This window comes from Ischnura elegans, chromosome 2, assembly GCF_921293095.1.
Source record: "Ischnura elegans chromosome 2, ioIscEleg1.1, whole genome shotgun sequence".
In the NCBI taxonomy this organism is placed as follows: Eukaryota; Metazoa; Arthropoda; class Insecta; order Odonata; family Coenagrionidae; genus Ischnura; species Ischnura elegans.
Genome location: NC_060247.1, coordinates 65019597 through 65044143, shown reverse-complemented (window position 1 = coordinate 65044143; position 24547 = coordinate 65019597). Strand labels below are relative to the sequence as shown.

Sequence of the window (24547 nt, the reverse complement as noted above, 5' to 3'; positions counted from 1 at the left end):
AGTAATTAGCAAATTAATGCTTAAATTGAGATCGATTTAAATCATCTTTATTTTATGAAATGGTTAAACAGTTGGCCCAAATAATGGCAACAAGAAGATAGTGACATAAAAGTATAATTATGCTTTTTTGCTGAATTTAGTACGTATCCACATTCTGTGACCTCTTATTTTGCTTGGTAAAATTGATTGATGATGTCTGTAAATGATAAATGTTTTTTTTAACCTAAGTGAAAAGCAGGTACATATTTGATTTGCATCATACAGTTGAAGGCCTACATCCTTAGAATTATTAAAATTTTTGTCTTCCATAACTAACAACATTGATCATATTTTAGGATAATCGCATATTTATACAAACGCATACAATGGAAAGGAACTGGCCTCCCTACCATGAATATAAGATATCATATGCCTTTGATTTAGCATCATGTTAATCATGCGTGAGCTCTACCTGCATCAGCTAACGTACCCTAACCAACTGTATGATTGAATATGGTTTAATTTGGAATGGGAAATAGTGTACATACCAGATTACCTTTTTTTAGTACAAGCAACTTATCAAATTATAGGAGTATAGGAACTTATCTCTCAGCTATGGTAACACTATCTTATCTATTGCACTACCAGGAAGAGAAAGGGAAGTCTTTGCTGTGATTTATATTTCCTCTAGCAATCTTGGGGGTGACTACATGGCATTGGCTTAACATAATGAAAAGTAATTACAAAGGAATAGCAAAGTTTTCTTACATTTCATTATTATGCTTGGTAATCATCCCAATCATTTATACAGCACAGTAAGTACCTACTTGTGAATTACTAGTAAAATCTAAATCAAACAGTACCAGAAAAGCAAGTTTTTTTTACAAAATGAGTGTCAGCATCCATGTAGCACTATCTTGTAACCATGGCCTTCATTATTAACTTTCATGTTTTAGGGTGATACAGATTTCTACTGTCCGGCAGCAGGTTGCTTTCCCATGGGTATTCTAATTAACTAGGCATTCATAACTATAATTGGCATAAACTAGTGATATCAAGGACATATGAAAAATTATTATCTGCATCTTGCTGAAAGTGACATTCCAGTGAAGATATCGACAAGGGATAAATTTGAGGAAAAATCTTACTAGTTATAACAGGTGGGTCTCTGAAATAAAAGAATCTAATAGCTGGAATAATAGCTAAGCTATGTTGACTTATTGTTTTGTGGCAATTTAATCATTTACTTTTCCTATTCAGAAATTTTGTATCATAAAAAAATTATAAGCGAGTTTTAATAGCTAGGGGCATCTACACTTCATCAATATTTACCATTTACGGCAACAATAAACTATGAAATGGCCACAATTTATACAATAATAAGAGACCAGTTTAAACATCATGTTTCCCATGCACCTACTACATATATATGCATTTGTGTCATTATGGGATATATTATGACCCAGGTATTACCAAATGAGGCGGAAGGGTAGAAAATACATGAAGGTGAGAAAGAATTGGCTTTAAAGCTTTTATAAATATGAACATTCATCCTTCATCACATACCAATTTTTATCAGAATTGGAGATTAAATAACGCATGCTGGTTTTCTTTATCCAACTACAAATGAAAAGCTATTACTTATTTTAAACATTGATTATTTTTATAGTTATGGTTCTTTCATAGTTTTTTTTCGTGTACTTAACAGGGTAGTTTCCTATTATTTTTATCGCCTTAATCGAAAGATTATTACTACTCCTGGAGTACACATTTCACACTTTTAAATTTTTTAATGATGATATCTATTTTTCACGATTAAATGAAAAGTGAAAATTTTCAAGCGTGCAAAAATGCGGCAGCTAAGTATGAATGCTGGGAAAACTCTCTATAACGTCGCTCTGGTTCCCGCTGCCCCAAGTGAAGTGACCTTGGGGCGAGGCTTTGAGCGATGATACGACGCAGGATGCTAGCAGGTAGCAGGGTACCCAGCTAGCTGGTAGCGCTTGGCTTAAATAAGGATTATTAATACCTTATCAAACGAATGAAACTTTCCAACCTTAGGCAGTTTTAATAGGTGATTATTAAGACATGTTTCCCTGAAGTCTGTGCATCATGCATGCATTGGCAATCTCAGACGACGTATAACTCCTATCTACTGCTATAGAAACTAGGTCCCTGTGACGTCACGTGGAGTGGCATCGCATGGACGCCAATCTGGCCATTTTCAAATGCAGTTAAAATTGACATTCATCTAAACTGGGAATTATAAAACCAAATAATTTGTATATTATGAATACACTAATGGTGGGTAACAAATCGCAATCAATGCCTTTAGTTTTCTTTGATGAAGGAAACTATACCCTATTGTGCCATTAGTTTTTGGGCCATACCTCATTATTTCTAATAGCAACACATTTTTTTAAATACAGACCCATGTAACTACTTTTTCATACACCAAGGATACTTGTGCCTTCAACCGATTGGTGGAATCAGACTGAAACCCAATTTTAAAAGTGTTGAATAAAAAAAATTCCTTGCTTATAGCCCCTAACAAAAGAGGTATCAGAAACAGATTGGATTAGTTGATCAAAATTTATCGTGGAAAGATTTATCAATGAGGTATAATTCTGTTAAAAAAAAACTGCAAGATGACGCCCAGGACAGGCCACCCCCACCACCCTTCCCTACGCTACTCTGCTGTGCCCTCCTCACCCTGACTGTGAGATATCAGATACCTTTGATTTAGTTATGGGTGAGCTCCCACCTATTAAACCAACCTCAGAGTGGATAAGTTTTAATTTGGGTTTGATTATTATACATAAATCTGATTGCCTTTTTTTTATCAACAACATCTGCTCAAACGATACGAGTATCTAAACTCTCATTTCTGGTAAAATTTGCTATCCTATAAAGTTGTGACAACTTAGTCATTTACTTTTTCTACACAGAGCTTAAATGAAAACTTTATAGGAATAGTTCCTGCTAACAAAATAATTACTTATATTATATTTTCAGTATACATCGATTTTACACGCTTCACTTTCTGCTAAAACACTGTTTGCACAGTCACTTGCCAAGAATATCTGCAGCTTCAGCCATTTATTGGTATCATTACAGAAGTTCTGTTTGAAATTATATCATGTTGAGCCTCCCACAGACCTCTACCCCAGAGCTAAAAATTAGTGACATTTTGGCGGTACTGCCTAATGTGTGCCATCTTGTCCACTTGTGCCATTTGATATGCATATAGTAAAATGTAAGTTTACCGATGTCGGTCACCTGAGATTAAATTGTTTCCAAATTTCATGAATCAAGTTTTAAAACAAGCTCAGGAAGCTATATCAATATTTGCCTACCCTGATAAAAATAAACTCCTACATGGTAGGTAGGCCTACCCTCCAGTGAGGGTAATCAAATCGTAGTGATACCCACCGCCTACCCTCCAGCAAGAGTAGACGGAGCATTTTAGAACATTGAAGGATTGATGAAGGGTAGGGACACATTCCATGGAGGATAGTGCACCCTACATTTAGAGCAGGCGAATCAGTAGCGTAACTAGGAATATCCTTTGGGGAAGGGGGTGGTGGGTTGGCAGTGACGGGAGGGGCCTGGCAGGGCAACCCAGAGTTTCAAGGCAACGAGGTTTGCATTTCGTAATAACAAAAATTTCTTAACCCTATCTAGACAACAATTTTTTTACCCATTGAAAAAATTTTTTTCCTTCCATATTTCAATTGACTCATTAGTGCACAGCGTCTGATGTATCGGACGCGTGTATTTAATTTTTTTTCTGGGCTCCAGTTGACATGCTCTACATTGTGATGCTACATTAAGTTCAAATGGATGTCTGTCTTCACCGCTCCGCTAATAGTTTTTACAATAGTTTAGCTAAAAATACCTAGCTAGTATACCGCTAATAGTTTAGTTAAAAATTTTAGTTGCCTTCTTGAATTTATCGACTTGAGAAGCATTTATGTGAGACATGGCATTGAAAAAATTTTCAGTCACTTACACAGGGTAAGTAAATTATTTTTTATTGAAGTATTTGCATGACGTCCGATATATTGGATGGGCTGTATTACTAAAACTATTGATTGTAAACATTCAAAAATTGCATAAATTAGTTCAAATGGACCTTAATAGCTAGAATAATAACTTTTTAAATAAATCCCTGTAAACCATAATGGTTGCCATAACGTTGCAGCAACGTCTCACGGCAACCAACTGGGAGTTCCATGCAACGTTGTGACAACGTCTTATTTACTGCCAAACGTCCTCCGTACTACGTTTTCACAACGTCTTCACAACATCTTTGCAACGTGACACGTAACATGATTGCAACCTGCCTGCAACCTTCTGTAAACCATATAGGTTGCCACAACGTTGCAGCTACGTCTCACGTCAACCAATTTACTGCCAAAATTTAATCCTTACTACATTTTCACAAATCTTCACCACCAGAAGCGTAACGTGATGCAACCTTTAATAAATAATACTTTAAATTGTGTCGTTTCAAAGGAAATTTTTTTATTATTCCTTATTTACAATTTGTTTTCCTTTCCTCCACCCTCTGATGCCTTGACTCAGCGTGCCTGAACCAGTCAATTGCCTTCTCCTTTATGTGCTTATGGCCATATTCCTTTAATGTGGGCTTGCAACGGAAAGCATCTGAAATTAAATTTTAGTAAGGATTTTAGACACAAGTAGTTTTATTGAACAGTTCCCATTTTGAAATAATTTTATAAGCACAACATACCAATAATACAGGCACACGTTCTGGTGGCACAGAACTGGATTTTTTTAGTGTTCATTTTGGAATGGCCGAAAAATGAAAATCTCCGACCAAGGTTATTGGTAAATAGGTGGTATAACATGCCGAAAACACCCTCAGTAATGTTATTCCGACCTCGTCTGCATAACTCTACAGTCTGAAAAATCAGAGGAATTTTTACAACACAAAAAAACTCACAAATAGCTACTTATAAAAGCCCATCAAACAAATGACACTCAAAAGTTTTATTTTACCAGAGCTGCGTGGAATGGCTTTTTGAGGAGTTCCACCTCCAGGGCATCAAATTCTTCCATTGTATCCATGGGGAATTTCCAGGTCAATAATAAGTCGTTGTCACTTTCATCTGGCATCTGGCAGTTCGACTTAGCTCTTTTCAAAGCCCGAATTTCCTTTAAAATTTCCAGCTGCGTCTTCTCAATTCTCTTTAAATACTGAAGAAGGTCTTCAGAAATAACTATGGGACCAGAAAAAGTTTACATTACTAAAAAATATGTATAATGTACTTTTCATCTTATTATAAAGGTGAGAAGTAAATTGACTATAATATAATTAAGACAGTAGTTTTTATAGGGCCATTTTTAAATAGATGCACATAACCAATAAGATGTGATGGTCAGCTGATGAAATCAGCAGGATTAGTATTGCACTTGCCACCTAGGTCAGAGCCCACAAATTTGGACTTTCTATGAGGCAAGAGTTGGCAAATTACTTCATATGAAATGACAAACAAGGGTTTGAGACACGAGCTTGGCTGCATATACTTAGTCATTTTCTTGAGCGATTCTATTATCATTACTGTCATTACATGAGATCTTGAAATGACCTCGATAATTAAGGCGTAAGCAGTTAATTTTCCCACAAAATCCACCTGATAAATTTAAGGCTGGAGAGTGGTTTCTTTACTTTAGAGAAATAAAAGTTTAGTCCAAATGTTAATGAAATAAGCACGCACAACAATAATTGAATGTCATTCAAAGAAAACAGAAATTATCTCATGATATTTTTTAGAACAGCCAATCTTGAAAATCATAGGAATGGTAATAAAAATAATCGAATGCTAGGGTTGTATTGAAAGGGAGAGTACTAACTTTGAATACAACCCAAGAGACTAGAGAGCATAATTCAATTCTGGGCGCTGGACAGCACAAAATAACAAAAGTAATGTCCTTGCAAGAATTTCAACAAAATGCAAGGATGGATTGCTGATAGCTCTCAAGGAAAATACCTAAGCTACTGACATATGTTGGTCTCATTGAAGTATTTAATTAATAGAAATTTGAAAACTTTACTTACAGCTTAGAGCCAAATGAATGTGTGTCTGTCCAAACTTTATGTTCCCTTTAAGGCCTTCCAATAAATAATATTTTGCAATATCATCTAAGAATGATGCTCTCAACCCACGCCTTGTTGCATCTGGTGGAGTAGAACCCCCAACTCTTTTCAAAAAATCAATCTGAAATAAAAATTATTATATTAGGGATAATTCATTGAACCAAAGGCTGTACACATCCACTATGACAATTTTACATGAAGAATACTGGATGTCCCATTTATCTTGATCACCCGAAATAACTTTTTGTCCAGATGGAAATTCAAAAATGTGTCAAGCAAATGTTCATTAGCCGTCAGGGGGACATTAATTAGCATGATTGACTTCCTTGTAGCTTTATTATTTACAAAGATATGAACAGCGGTATGTCTTTTTAAAATGGCACCCTATATTTTTTATTTGGCAGTTCATTTCCTCTCCTAAAGACGTATTCAAAAATGTAGCACAGTGGACCATTAACATAAACACAGTGTTATGAAAAATGTCTGACTCAATAGCACTTAGTGCAGGAAGGCGGGTATTGGAACTACTCCACCAGTCATTCATAAAAAATATAGGGTGTCATTTAAAAAAGACATACCACTCTTCAAATCTTTGTAGAAACAAAGATACAAGGAAGGCAGTCATGCTGATTAATGTCCCCCTGAGGGCTTATGAACATTTGCTTGACACATTTTTGAACTTCCATCTGAACAAAAAGTTATTTCGGGTGGTCAAGATAAATGGGATACCCTGCATAATTGGAATCAAGATCAAACAGTCTGCTTGCTTAGAAGAAAACAATATTAGGGAGCCAACGCATCTCAAAGTCTTTGATCACTCTATTGAAAAGTGCTTCAAGCAAACATAAAGGAAGATGAATCTAAACCATTTCCTATACTGGGCTGGGTATTAATAATATTACCACAGATAAACTGATATTCACTTTATCATTATGGCCCAATGGTTTTATCCCTGAGTAATGTGCACAAATAGACTTGCCTCCAACAAATCAAATCCCATTACTTATCCCCTCTTTAACAAAATCACAGTGACATCTTTAACTACAAAAAATTATCAAAAATGAGACACAAAATTGATTGAAATGTTTTCTTTTAATAACAATTACCTGATTGGAACTTTGATCCAAAACTTTTTACATCATCATGAAGATGTTTTTGACATGAAGCTACACTTAAACCCACTACACCTAAATGAAAAATAAACACTATAAAAAATGTAAATAACTTTAAATGACTCAATAAATAGTAAAGCCGAGAAGTTTTTCTTCATAATCCTCCCACACTACGGTGATGCAATGCGTCAAGCATTAAAATAAATTTAAGTTTATGCATATGTAATGTTTTTCAATCCACAGAAGATGGATTGACTGAGCTGTCTCAGGAAGTGTGAGAAGGTTGAAAATATTAAGAATATGCTTCATTTAAAATAAAAAATGTTGCAATAAGCAACACTTCTACTTACCCAGATTCTGATGAAGGAAGCAAAAGTAGAACTTCTGCGGTTGATAAACTTTTGTTGGAGAAGTTTCGCAAACATAACACTACAAAATTACGTAGTAACAGTAGATGATTGCCTAGGTGCTGGTGAAACAAGTAAAAGAAGAACTTAAGAGGCTGATATGCTTCGGCAGGATCAATTCCGCTCACGAAGAACACAACACAGTTCACGTAACATTATTAATGTGCACATGAATACGACAACGGCCATCAAACGGCATGGCCGTTGGCATGTTGTTTTTCTCTCGATGGAAATCGACTATTGGTGGAATCGACCATCGATGGTATCCACAATCGATAGCTCGACATCGCGGGCGGGAGTCTAAATCTTGGTAGGCGAAAAATTAAGTTTCGCCTTATGACTTGAGGAATAAATCCCACTGGGAAATATATCTTTTTTGTATCATCGCCTTAGTAGATTAAAAAGCACGAGTGAAATCACATTTCGAAGAACATTCTTCTTTATGAAACGAGGAAAACTTATCATGGCAGGATTTTTTTTACATCTTAAGGGAATTGATTGATTTTTAATTAATCTGCATTTCGTAGCACCCCAGGTGGACGGCGTTCTTGGGTGTTCCGAAAAGAAATGATGAAACACACTGTAACAACTGTGACTCAGTTATTACATACACAAAAGCCTACTGTCAAAATATATACCGCGAATATCCCACAATGGTTCGCAATGTCTCTGGGACGAAATAGGAATATAACGGATCAAAATAGGATATTCCAGGAATATCCTCTGCTGTGTGGGTACCTATTCTTTTAGCTCAATATTTTCATATTTTAATGAATGAGGGAAAATTGTTGTAAGGACGTTGCAAAGCAACCTGTCTGCAACGTTTCAAGAGACCTAAGTAGCTCTGCAACCTCGTGCAACCTGTCTGCAACGTTGCCAGGACGTTGCAAAGAGACCTCAACAGCCCTGCAACCTCTGCAACCTCGTGCAACCTGACTGCAACGTTGCTGTAACTCATTGTGTTTACAGGGATATTTGGTGTAAAATAACTTTATGCACAAATGGGTTAAGGGAGTTCATAGAAAGCACACCAACCCATTATTTATTTTTTTTTTTTCAAAACTGATTAAAATTTAGGTATATGCCTAATTCGGTACATTGGACATTCCCGTCACAGCTAGGCTCCACCAGAAGGTGGGCAACCAGCCACATAATTGATACATAAAAAGTAAATAAATGCTTCTTAATTGCCTATTTACAGCATTTATTCTTACAAGTAAAACACTGAAATATCCCTGCTCAAATTTTACCCTCCATAGTATATCTCAATACACAATTCGGAATTCATTAATAACTCAATTACAAAAAAACATCAGCTGGCAGCATAAAAAGAATATATGTATGCAAGGAGAAAAAAGTTATTTTTTCCAAACAGCCAACAACAATATATCCATAATAACGCATGTGATGAAATTAGGTTGCTAAGTGAAATAAATTTGGAGAGAGTTACGTATCATAATCAAACACTTATTATAAAATGGATGCGCTATGTGCTGTCATCATTTCAGCAAAACATAAAAATGAATGGGAAAGCATTTGGAGAATTACCGTTGATGTTTGGTATAAATAACAGCAAACAGAGTTATTTTTCATGAAATTTGATGAAACAGCTGGAATTCTTATTCAAACACATGTGTACATCGAATTTTGTACGCTTTTGAAAAACTTTCTGAAGCACTCTTTCATCAGGTGACTCTGATTCCCAATGTTGATTGCTCGAACTTTCACCAGCATGAGTACCATTGGTAACCTCTGGTGGCACATCACTTTTTGAACAACACCCCTTCTCCTTTTCCCATAAAAAGTTAGGGGATTCATTTTTTGAAATGCCGGTAGAGTAAAAAACATCTATAAACATTAGAACTTGTATATGTATAAATGTTAGAACTTAGCCATATAAATACACTTTACTGTCAATTACATAATTACGAAGATGTAATGAAGTACATTTATGAAATATTAGACTTCAGGTTTCGATCGTGATTTATTGTCTTACATTTCTATTATTCCGAAGGAGCCAAATGGGATGACTTTGTCACACACCTATTCTTCCTTCAATTAAAAAAAAAAAAACTGAAATGTTAACATGTCACGATTACATATTAAATTTTAGAAAACCAAGAGGACTGCAAAATAAATTTAAGAAATGTATAAACTTACCTCGAAAAACCAAAAGCTAAAAGAAAAACATAGCAAGTAGACGAAAGGGCTTGTGCCCGTAAAATAAATATTATTACTATTATTATTAGAGGTGTGCGAATAGTATCCGCGAATACTCGAATACTTCGAATACTAGAAAGTATTTGATAGATATTCGAGGTCTCGAATAATTATGCTAAAATACGCTCTCGAATACTTCGAATATTTTGAATTCCGCGCCGTACACTGTCGCACACTGTCGTTGGTAGTTGACTCGGAAAATAAAAGAATAATAGAATCGTGTTTCACCCATCCCTCTTTCTCCCCCACTGACCTTTTTCTGCCTACCTGCTTCCAAGTTCCCCATTTCTGGAGGTCAACTGCTGCATGAGTACCGTGGCATAGTTAAATTAGCCCATTTCCCAAGATCCGCTATCCCCCTCCATTCAGCCCCCTCTGAGGCTTTCTTCTTCTCTGAAATAAAAAAAGGTCCCAGCTCGTGCACAGATCATATTACAAAGACCTTAGCTTCGAAAAAAATATCAAGTTATACGAGAACAATAGAAAGGTGTTTCGCTCCCCCCCCTTTTCTCACCCACTGACCTTTATCAGCCTACCTGCTTCAAAGTTCCCAGTTTCTGGAGGTCAACTGCTGCATGAATCACCTATTAGCCCAAATGGTGTCTAACAATGACTTTCGGCAATCGATATTACACCTTTATTGGATTGAAATATTAGTAATGTGCGCGTAATTTAAAAAAGAAGAAGACCAAAAACGACGTATTCCTGACTTTATTTAAGCATTTTACGCAAGAAAATAAATGTCGGGAAGACAAAGAAATACGACGGAGACTTAGCATTCCCGCGAGACTCGATATCAGCTTCTCGGAAGTTGATGCAATATTTTTTTCCGAAAACATATATCAAGTTACAATTTATGAGTTATGCTATAAATCTCTATTGTCACAGTCACAGACGAAGGGATATTTTCTAAGTATATTTGGTTTCTCCCTGCTAGGAATTCGAATTCATCTGCCATCTTGTGATAACTTCCAAAGATAGACTGAAAATAATTGAAGAATATATGCAGTGGAGAAGCACGTGTATTTTGCAAAACGCCTCGGATTGTCCAATAACACTTGACAGCAGGAGTGGGGGTAAAGCGAGCTACTTGTTGAAAATAAGAAGTTGGATCTGATGGGCGTGCCGCTGATATGGCGTTTGGTAGATAAGAATGTATACATCAGACAGAAATCCATTGTAGCAGTGTAAGGGGCCTATTACGAACGAGCGGGCGGTACGCTACCGCCGGGCGGAGTTTTCGTTCGGTATACGGTATCATACCGCCCCTTGCGATTACGAATGGGACGGTCGGCAAGTCACCGCCGGGCGGAGAGTACGTGTCAGGGGGTCGGTAAGGAGCGATGCGGCGGAAGTGACGTTTGTATGAAAAATTCTGAGCTCCTTCAGCCCGAAAATGGTGTAGCCAATGGCAAGGGCGTGCGGTGTTCGAATTCCGCGGCAACTGTTCCTAGCAGACGAATATTTCGGCAAGAGTTGTTGGCAGTCGATAAAGACAATTAGTGGTATTTATGGATTAATAAGGATGTGTCCTTCGTTAATTCACCTTAAAAGTTTGACAAATGAACGAACTTTGCTCCTCAATTCTTACTTATAGGATAAAAAGTCGAATAAAACAATAATTAGCAGTGACTTGCGGAAGATATCATCAAAATATCACGTATGAGCAGTCGCAGGTAGTGATAAATTGCATGGCAGACCATCGAAAAATTACGATAGAAGTGCTTTTAAGGCCAACGGGCAAGGTGAACCACCAATTCCATTAAAGATTTGACCGAAATGCCCATTCTTAAAAAATATATGAAAATCCACCACGAATACTTAGCAGGAGAGCCTTAATCACAGACAATATGACACTCAACATCTGTGAAATGACAAAATATCTGTTGCTCTGCATTCCTTTCGTGTAAGTAACGGGGTTTGGAAACCTGATGAAAATTCAGAGAACAAGAAAGGCACTTTTTAAAATAACGAAAAATAACTTTTTGGCTGTTATCTATGAAAAGCAATGGAGAATTAAAAAACACAAGATATGCACTACTGGTTACAAGAAAATTTTATTTCAATATAATGTCACAGAGTTTCACCATTTCTTTGGTTTATTCACGGGTACACAACCACAGCAAAACAGTTTGCCCACAATAAACATATGAGATCGCGAATCGGTTCCGCGGCAATCACACACACAGGCTACAACTTATTTCAATATTTCAGGTAAAATCCACAATCGATACAAGCTCACACCATTATAAATAATGGTAAATAGGATCATCAAAAACTGGAAGTCACTACCATTCTTATATTCATCACGTAAACCTTACAATGCCCCAGTGAAAATTTTGTATACAATTTCTATACAGGATGTATACAATGTACACATTTTGTATACAATTGTATACAGCTGTATAGAATGTATAAAATGTGTAAATTGTACACAATGTATACAATTTTATACAGAATGTGTACAATGTGCACATTTAGTATACAATTGTATACAGCTGTATAGAATGCATAAAATGTGTAAATTGTATACTATGTATACAATTTTATACAGAATGTGTACAATGTGCAAATTTTGTATGAATTTGTATAAAATGTTTACTTTGTATAAATTTTATACATTTTATGAAAATTTATACAGTTGTGTAGGCTGTATAAAATTTGTACATTTTATACAATGTAAAGGTATGCGTACATCAATGTGTAAATATCTGGGTTTGGGAGTTAAAGCACCACAACTATGCTCATTTTCTATTCTTTACACCGTAACGCATTTTTACTTTAAAAAATGGTGTTAAAATTGTTGCTAATTATTTTTAAACTTAAGAAATTATTATAAACACCAAAGAGTTCCAATAAACCATTCCTTTATTGTTGGTTAACCGAATTAAATTAAAGAAATTGTAATATTTTGAAAATGTTTCTAAAATTGTTGCTAACTTGGTTTAAACATTAGTAATCGTTATAAACATAATAGAATAAGAGTATCACTCATTCCACGTTTCTCAACCGTATAAAATTTGGGAATTCTTAATTTTTGTAAAAGTTGCTAAATTTGTTTACATTTAAGTAAATGTTATAATCAACAAAAAGGCTCAGCCAACTCTTCTCAACCATACAACATGCGGAAATTGTTACATTTTTAAAAGTTGCTAGCTTTATTTAAACTTTACATTTTCTTATGAACAATGTAGATTAATAAGTTATTAATTTGCTGTTTTGTAACCCGTAAGGTATGTAGAAATCGTTAATGCTGGTAAATGTTATTAGCATTGTTGATAACTTTGTTTAAACTTAGTTAATTGTTATAAACAATAGTAAACTTCAAAATAGCATTCATTTGTTGTTCTGAAACTATAGAAGGGGTGAAAATGTAAAAAAATAATTTCTCGCATAAAATCTCGCAAGTGAGCACGCTTCTTATTCCCGCCGATTATATTCAAATAATCGATTATGCAAAATAATCGGATGTCCATAATCGATTCAATAATCGCAATAATCGAAAGCAAATAATCGATTATTACGTACAATCGATTTCTTTGCCCATCTTTTGTTACCGTTATTTTGTGATGGCGAATTTAGCTGTGATGAAAAATATTGATTAGTAGCAAATATACGTTGAAGTATGCTATGGAAGAAGAAAATAATCCGTGCTTCGTAGTGAATACTGACAAAAAGGGATTGAAAGAATACTGTTTCATGCACAATTGAATCAACGCCTGAATAAGTTTTTGAATTCCCGGAAACAGTGGCTTTTAGCGTCACGAAGAGATTTAAGAAGTTGCCATTGTCAGCATCAACCCATCTCTGCTGTGCTGCATGTTAATGTAAGTAAATGGAACATTTTTTTCCATTCGATACTTATGTATGATTAATGAACCGCCAATTACTATCCATTAATTATTTAAGATTACTCATTATTTTATTCTCAGGGTAATTACAATTTAGCATGGTCTTTACTTTCGCTGGCATAGTGAAAAGAATCCATTCAGACGGTTAAAGTTGAAATATCAGGGTTCTCGCAGTAGAATCCACTTTGTTAACAGTTCTTTATGACATTAGTCTCAACCTCAATTAACTCATTTATGAATGATTTATCTTGAAAATGAGTAACTATTTGGAATATGTCGAGGAATAATAGCAATTAATAAGCTGTTCTAAACATAGCCATCAGTTGAACTCTCTCCGATCGTTATAATTTAGGCATTGATTTGTGCTTTAGTACATTTTAACAGACAATCCACTTGGCTTATTGTGTAGTTTTATGGGGAAACACAAGTGCTGCTGCTAGAGCATTCTCTATGCAAAAAAGAGCCTTGAAAGTTATGGCAAATGTGTCCATCAGGTCTCCTGGAAAGCCATTATTTCTAAAATATAAAATAATGACACTACCAAGTATGTACATTTTTTACTGTGCATTATTTGTAAAAAAGAACCCTACCTTATTTTTACCAAACTCCTCGGTTCATGCCTATCTGACCCGTGGGAGTGAAAATATACATATTTTACAACAATTATGTGCCAAAAGAGGTCCACATCACTCTGCCTCGCTTATTTTTAACAAATTGCCTACGAGTATAAAACATATTTCAAATATTAATGTTTTTAAGACAGAATTTAAAAATTTTTTACAGCCTAAGGGTTATTATAATGTAAATGAATTCTTGTCTGATAGTGTATGACAACATGTATGTTTTGATGTTCTATGTCACATGTTCTATGTCTGTTCTATGTCTCCCTGACAATGTTCTATGTCACATGTTTGACCCATGGAACAATAAAGATATTATTATTATTACATATTGCACTCAAGGGCATAAGTAACACGTTTCTAAGTTGTTTCTGTACAATAAGATTGCAATCCTTAAAATTTTTGTTATGTAATCAATTACTCGTGTTTGTTGATAGAAAAATTAGTGGTATATTAAAATCTATGGTTATCACCTGTTTGATAAGCATGTAGGCAGGATTTATGATGATTAAGTACCAAGTCTGCTAAGGAAGTATAATGTAAGCAAATCAATTGGTATTAGTGTATTTATAACAATTTTATATTTACAGGCTGCAGTAAATTAAAACAACATAATAGCCAGTGCCTCATGTGGATGGGAGGAATGGCACCTGGGTTTTCTCACTTGGAGAGGAAAGTAGGTGCTTTATTGGCTTGTGACCCAAAGCAAAAGGGTGCTGCTGTGGAGGAGATGAAATTCAGCCAATTGCCATTGACATCAGATGAGGATTTCATCAAACTCTGCCGTAGGATAAGTGAAGATCCCTCATTTGAGCCAAAGGTGGTAAGTGAATAATGATAATTTGTGTGCTGCCATCCTGATTCAAATAATGTATGATTTTTTAAATGAAAGAACAATTAAGTTTTTGTAAGAAAGTTTCATAAGAGTTTCATTTGTAAGAAAGTTTCAGAAGTATATCTTGAGCTCGCCAGACATTCGTAGGTGCTTGGAATTCCAACTGCTATAAAAATACTCAAGTACAACATAATTTTGAAGTGGGTATGGATTAATGTCCAATGAAATATTAAAAATTTATGGTATGATTGGATTTTTGTTATTTCATATGCACTTGTGCACACATACTACATGTGCATACTAACCATGACAACTGTGTTAATTTCATTGGTGAATTTTTCTTCTGGCTGAAAACATGATTTTTATTATTCTTGTATTAGCTGTTAACTCTTCATTGATTTGGTCTTTTTTATCTCTAGATGCAATGTTTGGTAGCAGTTGAATGAGCACTTCTACAAAATATGTTGCGTCGTCTTAGAATGACAATGTAGCAGAGCTGTAAGCCCTTACAGGCAAACTTCAGAAGAATTCGGTTAAGAAATCATTTTATAGCACTCCAGTGTGTCCTGTTATTTTTTGTGAGTGCATCCAACAAGATATTCTAAGATTATTATAATAATTGATCATTGAAATGAACTTTTAACTTATTACATTAAGTGATATTAACAATGTTTTTTATAATTTTATAGGTGTATGCAGAAGGGTCGACCGTGATGCATCAGATGTGGAGCTGAAAGGGTGTCTGAGTAATTGGCTCAACCAGGCTAAAGTCGGGAAAATAAGATAGTAAGTAGTTGCTTCTCATTTCTCTGCCACACTAATTCGATCATCCCAGACATTTTCTTCATATTTTCCATTCCCTCTTACAATAGGTATACACTATAATGTTCCATGATATATCATTTCACATGGAGTAATTACTATTTTCTCTTCAGGGATTGGCAGGATAAACAGACTGAGGATCAGGCTGATGAAGACAATAATTTTGCTTAATAAGTTCATCAGTAACGATCTATAAGTATGTAACCATGTAAGTTCCATGCGCAACCTTGTACTCCCATAACTAAACAAGAATTCAAAAGAATGAAGTTTTAATTTTACATTCTCACAGCCAATCAGCATACTTGTGAATGTTTTGATGAAATTCGAGCAATATGTTTTTACCTTTTGAAGATTTCTGTATTTTAGTTATTACCATGTGTGGCCTAGGGGGTCATAAATTTTTTAAAGTGTTTCTGTCTTTGATGTTTCCTATTCAGTTTGTAAGTATTTCACTCACTTCATTAATAATGATTAACTATCGATGACTAGATATCTACTTTCGGTATATCCACCGCTGCCTCAGCATGTACATAATTAATGAGAAAAATAAATTCTTCAGCATTTATTTGTTGCCCATTTTATTAAATAAATTTAGCTCCCAAATTCTGTGCATGTGAAATGACTAACAATTGATAGAGTGGAAAATTTTAAATTTTGTTGTTCTAAATTAATCATTATTTAGGAGAGCATTTTAAAAGCAGAAATTTTAAGTCAGTTTTTCCTCAGCAAGTGTCACTACAGAAATGGTAGGTGTGGAACTAGTTTTCCTAGTATGTAGCAATGTGACACTACACATTTTCAGCAGGTGTGATGTGACAAGTTTGATGCGACAAGTTTGCTGCAAGTTTGATGCGACAAGTGTGCTGCATGTTTGAAAAAGCATAACAAGGCGGTTTGATTCAAGCTTGCAGGCTTGTCATGACAAGCTTTCTGCAAACTTACAACTATGTCGTGACAAGCTTGCAGCAAGTTTAGCATGCTATCTGGGATCAATGTTAACACACATAAAGAACTCAGAACAATATTTCAATTGCCAGCTCACTGATGAGTCGATGAACTAATATTGTCCACCAACAAGAAGATAAAGGTATCACCAATTATCAATGGGAACACAAATTAAGAACTCAAAAGAGTGATCTAATTGCCAGCTCACTGAAGAGTCCATCAGCTAACATTGTTCATCACAGGAAGCTAAAGTTCTAAATACAAATGTATACAATTTTATACAGGATTTCCTGTATAAAACTGTACACAATTGTATACAAAATGTGTACATTGTATACAAATTTGGCTTCATACAATTGTATACAGTGTATACAATTTACATATTTTCATACACTGTATACAATTGTATACATTTCATACAATTGTATACGTTTCATACATTTGTATACATTTCATACAATTGTATACATTTCATACAGTTGTATACATTTCATACAATTGTATACATTTCATACAATTGTATACATTTCATACAATTGTATACATTTCATACAATTGTATACATTTCATACAATTGTATACAGTGTATGAAAATGTGTAAATTGTATACACTGTATACAATTGTATGAAGCCAAATTTGTATACAATGTACACATTTTGTATACAATTGTGTACAGGTTTATACAGGAAATCCTGTATGAAATTGTATACAATTGTATACAAAATTTTCACTGGGGTGAAGAGCTCGCTATGATGAAAACAACTATTTAATCACTGATTTTAAGCCTCAGATTATCCCACGCAAGTGGCACAGGTAACTTTTCTCACTACAATTCCTTGGTACGATTGATATACTAGTATAAACAAATTTCACACATGGCTTTGAACTTGATAGCTTGGTCGTGAAATGTAATCTCTGCGGTGAATGAGGAAGGTAAAAACGCCACTGACAATTTTTACATTACTATCAGACACTTCTCGATAGCGTAATACCACTGTTTACAAACCAATCACAATGGAATACTGATAATTACAGATCTTGGCAGATATTTGTCAACCTCGTCAAACTTGTGCATTACAACCACTGGCACTGTGATTAACGGTAGTTGTCACGTTGAAAATAACACTATTTTGAAACAAAAGATGTTCGTAGAAATCTCCAAGCAGCGGGCAAAAGTTACATTCACCACACAATTCAAGCAGTTGTAACGTTGAAAATAACACTATTTTGGGACAGAAAATGCTCGTAGAAATCTCCAACCAAAAGTAGTATTCACCTTGCTATACAAGAAGTTGTCACGTTGAAAAAATAATATTTTGCCACAAAAGATGTTCGTAGAAATCTCCAAGCGGCGAGCAACAGCTGTATTCACCATACAATACAAGCACAGGCAGTCCTTGGCTGCTATTATGGATGGAATAGCATCATGCTATTCTTCATTATTGCAACCGATGTTGCTATAATATAGCGTATTGCAACGCCTATGCTATTTGGTATTACGAACGGTTGCAATTCGTGTTTTTACTACACCGGAAGACGTAATTCTCAGAATAGCATAGGCCCGTTGCTATTTACTATTATGAACGGCGAATTGCAACCGGTAGGCTTGCTATAATATTACGCGGTCTTCGATGCCGAGCAATTCGGTATTGCAACCAGAAAACGTGCGCATTGCGATGTCGAATTGTTTTTCTGAGGTTAAAGTAACCTAATCAAGCATTGAAAAATGGAATAATAGCCAAAAATAAAATGATATCAGCTTTATTTTAATTAAATAATAGTAGCATAAGTGATGAATATTTAACTAGTTAAGTGATTTGGTTAGGAATTAACATTCGAGCTTAATATATGAAGCACAAGCTTGCTTCATCGACAGTACGAAAACAATAACAATTAATGCAAAGAATTACTACCATTAGCCCAAATTTTACGTGTTTTATTCATATTTACAATTCATAATTTTATTTCATCACTTGACTTGCTACTAAAAATATCCTCAATGTAGGCTATCAGGTCGATTCTTGAAAAATTTCAAGCTTGTGTTAACACACTAACTCGCCAAATATATTAATAGTTATAGCTTTCAATGAAAACCATATATTACCATAATAATACCATATACTTTGATCAGCCGTTCATTTCCTCAATTGGACAGTATATACAAATACATGCAACGAGTCGAAATTGTTTTCCCCACTATTCGCTGCCTTCTACAATTAAAACTAAAAATTTACTAAATTATAAACACGGGCAGTCGACTTGAATTACTTGCTTGAAAACAAAGGATTTCTCCGAACACCAATAAAGTTTCCGAACAAATATGATTCACCACAAACGTTTAATGGAATATCCATGCACTACATCATTAATGCAATATATATCATGTGGAATTGAATACAAATTGTTTCCTCTATAGACAAGTAAGTTATTCACACAATTAAGTTTCAGTTTATCGGCACAGTTCAGGGTCTATCAAAAATTTCAGTGAGCACATAATAAAATCAGCTGATACGAAAACAATGATAACTGACACAACAGCACTTTCCACACGATTCACTATTGCTAGATTCACTTTTTCACAGCTGTTCCATCCATCCTCAAATTCACCATCACCTCCCTCTGCTTTTTCCAAATATGCAGCTGAAATATCGATACTATTCCATCATAATACATGAAAGCACAGCTGTGACGTTGCCACCTACTTCATTTCCTAAACAGAGAATGAACACTGAAATTAGGGAGTCATATAATATATAGATAACATTAGAAACGAAAGCTTCTAGTTCATACAGTAAAACGATATCGTCACGAGCAATACAATAAAAGTTGATACATATTAATTCTGATATGCAACAAACAGACTTCGAAGCCTAACACATTTACGAAGAAAATCAAACATATTTAGCTTTCAATGATTATTTCGCATAGCATATATCTCACGGTAAAGGACCGATCGGATATAGGTAAATCATTGAATATTTATGTCCGATAAATCATCATTATAACAACGAAATTATGACCTAACCCACCTGTCTGAAGCCATTGGGAAATTATCACAAACACAACAAACAGCTGATTTCTTAAATGAGATTTTCAAAGCGTATTATATATTTCCAAGGTTTAATATAATTTTTAAATGTAAATAAAGCAATTATTTATAATTTCAAGACAATATTCCGTAAAATACAGAAAAATATATAAAATATCTTCTCCCTGATTGGTTACGCAAACTGTTCAGAAAGTTTTTCATACGGGAAGAGGCGGAGCTTCCAAATAGCTCGCGCAAGAAATAGCATGCTGCTATTCCGAACAAAATTATTACTACGCTTCATTCATAATACGGGGTCGTTGCTATAATGACCCGCAGAATAGCGTATGCTATTTTTTGCAACGCTTATCCATAATAGCAGCCCTTAACGACGAATTTTCCGGTACCTATGAAGAAATGGAAGAGGTTTGTGCATATAAAAACATAGCGGACATTAAAAAACATCCAAATTGTTCTAATTAAATAAATGAATGAGGGTCAACTTACAATCAACGTATCCATCTCCTACGGCCGTGGCTCAGACTGCTACAACGTTGTTATATGGGTATTATAAATTTTTTGTTCAACTGCTCCAGTCGGCTCCAGTTTTATATTTTATACGCTTACTCAGACATTAATATTATAAATAACACAAAATATGATAACTTCCGAGTCTCTATCGTCGGATATTTTGTTTTAAAAACGCCAGCTCGACCCGAAAAAGGTAAACAGACGTCCGCCATTAGGGGGTCGGTATCTCACCACCGGGGTAGCTGGCCGTGGTATCATACCGACCCCTAAGCCGTGGTATGATACCGACCGGTGGCCACTCGTAATCGCTCGGGGGCGGTAAACGCGCTTCGGGGCGGTATGATACCGCAGGCGGTATCTCACCGCATGCGGTAAGCCGTTCGTAATAGGCCTCTTGATGCCGTGACGGCATGCAATCATTTTTCGGGAGGTGATGTGTCTCCTTAGAATATTTGAAAGAGATGTTAGTTGAATCAACTTTATGCCCAATTGTTTCCATAAGATTAAAATTTTCCATTAATCAGCTAAATTCCTGTTCGAATTCTTTAAAGGAAATCAAAATTACTCCCCAAAACCTTGTGTTTCCTGCTGCATAGGCAACCGAGTTAAACATTTCCGCATTCATCATTTAGTATTGGAGGTATTTGAATATTGGAGCAATGATTTAATATTCGAATTCGATATTCGAGTTTAAAAAATCTGCTATTCGACCCATCTCTAATTATTATTATTATCTTCAATATTGTTTGCTTTGACTTTTTCCTATCAAAATTGGAGTTCTACATTTCCTCGCTTGGTATCAAAACTTAATACTGTCAGCAGATAAGAACGTGCCAAAAACGTCACATTGGGCATTAGTGAAATAACAAGACCTAATGGCTGAGGCCAAATGATTCTGGAGGTATGTGCCGAATTTGGCACACATTAAAGGCTTAGGGTGCGATTCATAGACGGCACTTTAGGCTAAAGTATACTTTAGCCGGGCTAAAGTCTGCTTTTTCCGTTTCATAAACGCCACTTTAGAGGAAAAATGGCCGAATCGTCACTTTACCGTAAAGTGCCCAACCGGAGCTCACTTTAGGGCTAAAGTGTCCTTTACGGATGAATAAATATGGCTGCACCGGCTGTTATTGAAGTTGAAATATGAAGATATTTGGGTTACGGAAATGAATATGAACTAATTTTTTGGTGAGAACACAGCAGCAAACTGGCGCGTTTCAAGAAATAACCAGACAAGTAATATATATGTCTTTTCCCTGAATATATATCGAGTCGGTATTGATGGAGATGACCCAATTCTTATATTTTGAAGTTTAACTCTATCGGTCGTGTGATAATTACAACACAGTAAGTGGTTGAACAGGTTGGCATAATTTATGTTGATTTTATATACAAGTTAATTGTTAAGTTCTTAGGTTATTTATACGTTCATATTCTAGAATTTTCCTTAAAGATACTTGAATATGATAGCAAAATTCTGTTTATATACATTGGCGTCAATAGCCTTCGTAAACAAAGACTTGATTTTCATATCGTTTGGCCAGCCAAATACTAGTTTCTACACCTTGTATTGCATTTTAAGCGTTTTCATTCAATATTTGCTTAATGTACTCTTTCCGTATGCCTCCATATCACGCTTATCATGTTTCTGTGATTGTGAAACTAGAGTCGAGTTTCTGTTTCGTTTTTCGACTATGCATTTGCATGTTTACAATGATGATATAAGATCTCGTCATGAAAGGCAGCAATAAAAAGTAAAACGTACTTTCCTTCATAGCCATATTATCAGCAGCAAAGCAATGTTTCCTCGAGGATGTAGAATTGTTATGAAATGTTATTTACACAGCATCACAGACTTCACTGACATTTTCTACTGCAAAATTCGTGAATGGATACTCGGGTTAGGTATTCACATATGTCGAGGCATCTTTTAAAGTAGACAAAGAGATATTTATTGATATAAGTCCATTCTCACATTCAACATGTTTCATTGCGTGGCCATTCATTCATTGGTTTTGATGATATAGATATTCTTGACTGTACATTCTCGTCCATTTCTCTAGAAAATATAACCCCTTAGGTCAACATTCCAAGAATTAAAATATTGGTAAGCACAAAAGAATTCAACAAACACCCATACCTCATTCAAAATATGCGTCCAACTGAGACAACCACTGATCGGTAAATCTTCAAATTAATTGGTAGTTTCAAGTTAACGCGAGAGAATTTCACTATTTCACCCACCTTCAATGAACGTACACCATCAAACTTCGACTAACATGTAGTCCAAACAACCGTATGCAGTTAATCATAGAAAATGATCATAAAATGACGTGAAAATATCAGCATTTGAATATTTACTTCGCTGGGAACATCGAAGGGCATTACCAATACACGAAGCTAATTAAAAGTGAGCTTTTATTCAGCCAACTCAGAAATTAACGTACAAAAAAGCTAGTGGGGAAAATCTTTCAATGACGCAGTATTCATTTACATTTGCACATAATATGAGAAAACGAGAAAATACAGCTTAATAAATCTTAGCAAAATACAACACGAAAACCCAGTCGCCAGAAACATGTAAACAAGTACGCATTTAATATCGTGCGTCATCTTGTTCTTCACTTTTTCGCAGCGTTCATTGCCAACACTCAAAAATTTCAATGCATGATCGAGACTTTAGGAGCTAAAGTTCCACTTTATAAAGTCAGATCCTTGGGACGACTCTGAAACGAAATTTAGCTAAAGTGTCACTTTACCGTAAAGAGAGACTTTGTAAAGTGAGCAATTTCAGTGTCGTCTATGAATCGCACCCTTAATAATTGAATTCCAACTATTTTTGTATTTCAGGTAACTGCCATATCTTGTACTATGGCACTTAGATATAAAGGCTACAGAAGATACCAGCTGGCACTCTCACTGCTACTATTCACACTGAAAACAACAGTCTTGGGCGAAATGGATAAATCTTCTTGCTTGCCTAAATGCCACTGTGATTTCAATCATCACCACATTGACTGCAGAGGAGCAGGATTTACTTCTGTCCCACAAAATTTTCTCACTGAGACTGTCTCTCTTGATTTGTCAGAAAACCCACTGTCAGAAATAAAAATGTTTCCACAATTTGAGCACCTAAAAGCTCTAAGGCTGCTATTATGGATGGAATAGCATCATGCTATTCTTCGTTATTGCAACCGATGTTGCTATAATATAGCGTATTGCAACGCCTATGCTATTTGGTATTACGAACGGTTGCAATTCGTGTTTTTACTACACCGGAAGACGTAATTCTCAGAATAGCATAGGCCCGTTGCTATTTACTATTATGAACGGCGAATTGCAACCGGTAGGCTTGCTATAATATTACGCGGTCTTCGATGCCGAGCAATTCGGTATTGCAACCAGAAAACGTGCGCATTGCGATGTCGAATTGTTTTTCTGAGGTTAAAGTAACCTAATCAAGCATTGAAAAATGGAATAATAGCCAAAAATAAAATGATATCAGCTTTATTTTAATTAAATAATAGTAGCATAAGTGATGAATATTTAACTAGTTAAGTGATTTGGTTAGGAATTAACATTCGAGCTTAATATATGAAGCACAAGCTTGCTTCATCGACAGTACGAAAACAATAACAATTAATGCAAAGAATTACTACCATTAGCCCAAATTTTACGTGTTTTATTCATATTTACAATTCATAATTTTATTTCATCACTTGACTTGCTACTAAAAATATCCTCAATGTAGGCTATCAGGTCGATTCTTGAAAAATTTCAAGCTTGTGTTAACACACTAACTCGCCAAATATATTAATAGTTATAGCTTTCAATGAAAACCATATATTACCATAATAATACCATATACTTTGATCAGCCGTTCATTTCCTCAATTGGACAGTATATACAAATACATGCAACGAGTCGAAATTGTTTTCCCCACTATTCGCTGCCTTCTACAATTAAAACTAAAAATTTACTAAATTATAAACACGGGCAGTCGACTTGAATTACTTGCTTGAAAACAAAGGATTTCTCCGAACACCAATAAAGTTTCCGAACAAATATGATT

The 24547-nt window shown here is 35.1% G+C and overlaps 3 long non-coding RNA genes across 3 annotated transcripts; all 3 read left to right on the top strand.

Moving 5' to 3' along the window:
* Nucleotides 1–456: 456 nt before the first annotated feature.
* LOC124153886 lies at nucleotides 457–23572 on the top strand. Its single transcript, XR_006863782.1, has 3 exons — nucleotides 457–794; nucleotides 936–1139; nucleotides 23326–23572. It is a non-coding gene; the product is annotated as an uncharacterized LOC124153886 (long non-coding RNA).
* On the top strand, nucleotides 13637–15654 carry LOC124153884. The gene is made up of 3 exons (XR_006863780.1): nucleotides 13637–13669; nucleotides 14904–15136; nucleotides 15568–15654. It is a non-coding gene; the product is annotated as an uncharacterized LOC124153884 (long non-coding RNA).
* LOC124153887 lies at nucleotides 15691–16135 on the top strand. Its single transcript, XR_006863783.1, has 3 exons — nucleotides 15691–15726; nucleotides 15838–15934; nucleotides 16084–16135. It is a non-coding gene; the product is annotated as an uncharacterized LOC124153887 (long non-coding RNA).
* Nucleotides 23573–24547: the final 975 nt, after the last annotated feature.